Source organism: Dromiciops gliroides, chromosome 1 (genome assembly GCF_019393635.1).
Source record: "Dromiciops gliroides isolate mDroGli1 chromosome 1, mDroGli1.pri, whole genome shotgun sequence".
Taxonomy (NCBI): Eukaryota; Metazoa; Chordata; class Mammalia; order Microbiotheria; family Microbiotheriidae; genus Dromiciops; species Dromiciops gliroides.
The window spans coordinates 154,199,665-154,205,664 of NC_057861.1; the positions used below are offsets into that span (position 1 = coordinate 154,199,665).

A 6,000-nucleotide genomic window follows, 5' to 3' on the forward strand; every position below is an offset into this window, starting at 1 on the left:
GAAAAATTCAGGCTGACCACAAATTAGACAAACGTTGCCAAACCCTTCAATAACCACAGCATCTTTGGATCCAAGGACAATCCCTGCCCACATGTGGCTGTTGCCTGTCTGTCTGCCAGCTACACCCACTTCTACTGAGAGTGATAATTTCCAGTACTTTATCTTCGATTGCAAAGGAGAGCAGCTATGTGCACCCACAACTGAGAGATGAGATGAGGCAAGGTTCCCAGTTCCATCACAATGCTATGAAATTCGCCTTTAAACAACAGAGAGCGCTGCTCATGGAAAGCCTGCAGGATTAGACTTCTATTTAAAGCACAGTTTTCCAACAGCCAGTTTTACCCATCTTAAGTTAATGTCCTGTCAGAAGAAGGATGATTGGAATCAGTCACTTCCAGAAATGAAATGTTTGAGAGTCAGAAATGGACAGCTTGAGTCAATCTTCCTGGCAAGTGAGGTTATTTAAAATAAATGTATAAAAGATGATGAAGCCAGAGAGAGCTTAATTAAAGTTTAGTGGAGATTGCAACATAAATGTTTAGGAACCCCAATTCCCTTTTCATGCTTGATATCCATTAATTCTCCTCGTCCATTACTAATTTATTCTCTTGCCTCTCCCGAATTGATAGTGTGGCTACAATTTTCAACTTGGTAGTTAGCATAACCTCAAGGGAGTAAATTTGCCTAGACAGTGAACTTGCTGAAATGGAGCCCAATTCACTGTTCATATTAGTCAGTGGTATTTCTCCTCCCATGATGATCAGTGAACTGGGAACTTGAGGGAGTTTGTATCTCTGGGAAAAGAATAAAATAGGTTTTTAAAAAATTCAGCACTTTCATCAAGAAGGTCATGGTCTTTGTTCATTACCTCACTCAGAGAAGCACCTCGGACATTAAAATGGAGCATCAAAAATTGATAGGGTAGCTAGCATACTGAATTCAAGGAGTGCTAGAGAGACTCTCAAAAAGTTGCCCACTCTACACTCCTGGGATGCATGGGCATGTTTCCATGAATTACATTAGACTTCATCTGGAATTTTAAAATTGAAAGTCCTATTTTCATTATTAGGTATTTGTGAAATGTTATTGCTATCATTTTATTAGCTATTCAATCTAATTCCTCACTCTTTTCCAAGCCTGAGACTGTGCCTTTTCCCATATATCTCAGAGAGGGAAAAGAGTCTCTTTTGGCAACACTACCCAGTTCCTATTTGCTTGGCCTTGATACCTGGGTGGAAGGGATAATGAGTGGACCATTCCTTAAGGAGTCATGTACCTGATGGTAAAGCTGTCTTTGTAAACCCTATTTTAATGTGGCTAGAAATAACTATGCATAGCAGAGGAGACCTGGAACCTCCCCTTGAAGACTACAGGTCTCTTCCTGGAAGTAGAAATGCATTAAGGAAGAGGCATTACAACCTCCTTTGCTGCCACACCCTAAGTACCATGGGGCCTTTCCATCAGACTTACAGTTGAAATTTTTCATATGTGTTATTTCCTTGGTAGAATGGGAGTTTCTGGACAGCAAGTCTTCCTTAGTTTTCTATTTGTATGTATAGAATTAATTGTTAATTGAGGTTTTTATGCCTCTGCGCGCACTGGCCTGGTGCTCCGCAAACTGCATGATGCTCCACCCACTGGTTGTAGCCGTTGCCATGGTGCTGGCACCTCACACCTCACCACTTGCTGACACCTACACGGGCCTGGCAAAATTATAATGATTGGAAGCCTAGTGAGGGCAGTCATGTGACTGTCAGAGCAGCCATCCCATTGGCTGGGGCGGTATGGGGTTTTCTGGGATTGGGAGAGGAGAATTGGGCATTCTAGGTGGAAGCTGGAAGGCGACAGGCGTTCTGCGGCATATTCTCAGCTGATTCCTGGGCGGTGGTATTTTCTCAGGTATTATAATTTCCCTTTCCCCATTTTATTTCCTTTCCCTTGATTCTACTGATCCTGTTTGTGTGTGTTTTTTTTGTTTGTTCTTGTTAAAATAAATCCTGTTCTATTTTGAGGGAGGCTGCTGGTCTCCTTCCTTGCCCCAATATTGCGGCGAGCTGCTTAGCTAACACTCCCCAATTAAAAATTGGTCCCCAGGGGCAGCTAGGTGGTGCAGTGGATAAAGCACTGGCCCTGGATTCAGGAGGACCTGAGTTCAAATCCGACCTCAGACGCTTGACACTTACTAGCTGTGTGACCCTGGGCAAGTCCCTTAACCCTCATTGCCCCCCCCCCATTGGTCCCCACATGTATTCTCATTATTTAGCACTGCACTTTGCACCTGAAAATGCTCAATGAATGTTTCCTTCCTTCCTTCCTTCCTTCCTTCCTTCCTTCCTTCCTTCCTTCCTTCCTTCCTTCCTTCCTTCCTTCCTTCCTTCCTTTTCCTTGCTTCCTTCCTTCCTTTTCCTTGCTTCCTTCCATTTTCCTTGCTTCCTTCCTTCCTTTTCCTTGCTTCCTTCCATTTTCCTTGCTTCCTTCCATTTTCCTTGCTTCCTTCCATTTTCCTTGCTTCCCATGACACATTTCTATTTTCTTTTCTTTTCTAAGAAGCTATGGCTAAATGCTGGGGTCAAATTATTTGTGTATGGGAATGGTTTTTAGAGAACTTAAAATTTTTGTTCCTTCTTTCTGTTGCTTTTTCACAAGACAATAAATGCAAATAATTTCTTTTTAAATATTTTATTCAAATAAAATTATGAATTTAGTACAATTCTAGAACAGCATACAAAATCTTAAATAATACAAAAATAATGGAACATGCACATATGCATTGCTTCAATACATTATAATTTTCATATTTATAGCTTATAAAATAATAACAGTGAGGTTATTCATGTGGTAGCTGGGCTCATTTTTGCAGCAGTGTTCCTCAAAGCTATGGTTGATGATGTTGGCATTTGTCTTTCTTTTTTAAACACTAATCAAGATTGATGCTTGTTGTCTTTATAACAGTAATAACAGAAAACCCTATTTCACACAAGTGAGATGTTATGAACAATAGTACAATATCACAGAATCATGGATTTTGAGAGATGGAAGGAACCTTAGTGTTTATCTAGTTCAACCTCTGCATCATAAGAACCCTTACTATACCATAACCACCAAGTGGTTGTCCATCCCCTGTTTGAAGACACCCAAGGAGGAGGAACACACCACTTCTATTTTGGGATAGCCCTAATTGTTAGGACTGGAGTCCTTGGGTGGTGCAGTTCTGGTCGTGGAGTCTGGAAGATTCCTATCTCCTGACTTCAAATCCAACCTCAGGTACTTACTAGCTGTGTGGGCAAGTCACCTCAGTTTCCTCATCAGTAAAATAAACTGGAGAAAGAAATGGGAAACCACTCCAGAAAAATTCAAATAGGGTTTCTTACTCATCCCTCCATCCCCAGGTTCCCTGGGGGAGGGTCTGGGCCCACCTGCTGCCACCCCCACCTGTGGGCAGCTACCCAGAGCCCTTTGATCCTGGGAGGGGGTGTGGCCCAGCCTTTTCAGGCTCCAGAGGTTCCTGGGGGTGCCCGCCTCACACCTGTATGCACCTAAGAGGCTGATACCCAGTGATATCTTCCTCCTGTGAAGACCACCAAGAAGTATTACAAGTCTAGGATGGAGCTGCTTTTTAGCAGCTGGATCTCCCAACCCCTGCAGCAGATTTCACCTTCATAGATGGTGAAGACCCAGAGTTACACCTTCAGGCAGGAGATCATGTCATCAACACCTATTGTTCTACTATAAACACATGCCAGACACTCTGCTGTAAGATGTCTGTGGAGTATGAAAAGTTCATCAAATCAGGAAGGAAATGGTTCTGGCATGTGGATGATGACAATTGTGTGAACTCCAAAGGGCTCCTAAAGCTGCTCTCTGGTTTCTCCCCAAGTCAGGATGTCTATGTGGGGCCACCTAGTCTGGACCAGTCTCGTGAGGCAGCTGACAGAGCCCAGGGAAGTGGAGCTGCATCTACAGTCAGTTCTGGTTTTCTGCAGGAGGGGCTGGGTTCTGCATCGCCAGAAGTCTTTCCCTCACAATGAGTCCTTGGGCAAGCCCGGGCAACTTCATCAGCACTGCCGCGGTCAGACTCCCTGATTACTGCACCAAGGGCTAGATCACTGAAGGGCTGCTGCAGGTGAAACTGTTGCACCTCACCTGATTCCACTGTCACCTGGAGAATTTGCAGAGATTGCCAGGCGACACCCTCCTCAGACTGATCACCCTGAGCTACAGGGCCTTGGAGAACAGGCAGAATGTGTTGAGTGTGGGTGATGCATTCAGCCCACAGCAGGACCCCACGGAGATTAAATCCATCCTGTATGCTGACACTACCTGGTGTCCCCTGATGATTGGATGAGCTACAGGACAGGATTTCTTTTTTTTCCATGGGGGACCCTAGGACCATTCAGCACTGGGCTGGCCCTGAAGCAGGTGCAGGTTTGGGGAGATCTTGGTGATGACAAGGGAGCCACAAATCCCCTTCTCAACATCTACCTCTGAGTCCCTCTCTATTCAAAGGTTTTGACGGGACATGATGAGGACCAGATAAAATCCTTAGCTTTCTGGCCGCCTCAGACATCTTTCTAGCCCTAATTGGGCACTGAAGGGAAGCTAAGGAACCTTGGCCTACTCTGAACCAGAGCCAGGGTTTAAAAATTAGACTTTCCCCACAATCTGCTTCTTGTTTTCCAGTTGCCCTTTACCCCTTGAATCTTCCAAGAAGTGGGTGGAGTGGGAAGGAAAGGGTATGTTGTTGTCCTGCCTCCCTGGCCCCAAACTAATTCAGCCAGTTTTGAGGGTCCCTAGATACCCACAGCTGGAGAGCCCATCAACCCAACCAGTTCATGGTTTTGAAGCCAAATAAATAATATTTAAAGTTTAAAAAATTCAAAGCTACATTTATAAAGATTGGGGCACTACTTGAACCAACTGAACAACAAATTGTTAGGAAATTTTTTTTTTCACATTAGGCCTAAATTTGTTTCTTTGCAACTTTTGCCCTTCTGGTGCTGAGGCCAAGTCAAATCTCTCTTCTAAGTGTCCCTTCCCATACTTGAAGGTAGCTATAACATACCTTTTCCCCATACCCTAGTCTACCCTTTTGCTAACTAAAGATACCTATTTCCTTTACCTAGTCATTATATGCTGTGGACTCAAGGCTCTTCACCCCCACCCTGTACATTCTAGAATTTATCAATGCTATTCTTAAACTTTACTTCTCAGATATGAAAACAATGCTCTCCAGGTAAAGTCTGATAAGGACAGAGTACAATGGGATTATCACCTTCTTTTTCCTGGAAACTAAGCCCCTCTTATTGCAGCCCAAGTTCTCATAGCTTTTTTTTTTGTTTTTTTGTTGGTTTTCGCATTGTGCTGCTGAAACATATTTAGCTTGTAGTCCACTAAAACCCACAGATCTTTTTCAGTACAATGGCTGGCTATTGATGCTTCCCCCATCTTACACCGGTGAAGTTGATTTGGTTTTTTGTACCTAAGTGCAAAGCTACATTTATATATATGGGATTTTATGTTATTAGATTCAACCTAATGTTTTAGCCTGTCAGAATCCTTTGGATTCTGACTCTTTTATCTCTGTTAGCTATCCCTCCCAGATTTGCGTAATTTGTAAATATGATGAACGTATGTATGTATGTATGTATGTATGTATGTATGATCTATTTATCATCTCTCTCTCTCTCTCTCTCTCTCTCTCTCTCTCTCTCTCTCTCTCTCTCTCTCTCTCTCTCTTTCTCTCTCACCCTCCCTCCAGGTCATTAGTAAAAATGTTAAACAGAATAGGGTCAAGAATAGATACCTGGGGTTTTATACTAAAGTCTTTCTGCTTCACTGATATTGAACCATTAACAACTCCTCTATGAGACTGGTTATCCAACCAATTGAGTCCATTTGATTCTACTATTGTCTAATCCATATCTCTTCATCTTTTCCACAAGAATAGTATGAGATACTTTATTAAAAGCTTTGTAAAAATTTAGTTATTATGGGGGTAGT

General features: G+C 42.9%; 1 pseudogene; it reads left to right on the plus strand.

Annotated features, from left to right (window-relative positions):
• Positions 1-4,345, plus strand: part of LOC122746702 — a 55,981-nt pseudogene extending 51,636 nt beyond the window's left edge.
• The last annotated feature ends 1,655 nt before the right edge of the window (positions 4,346-6,000 follow it).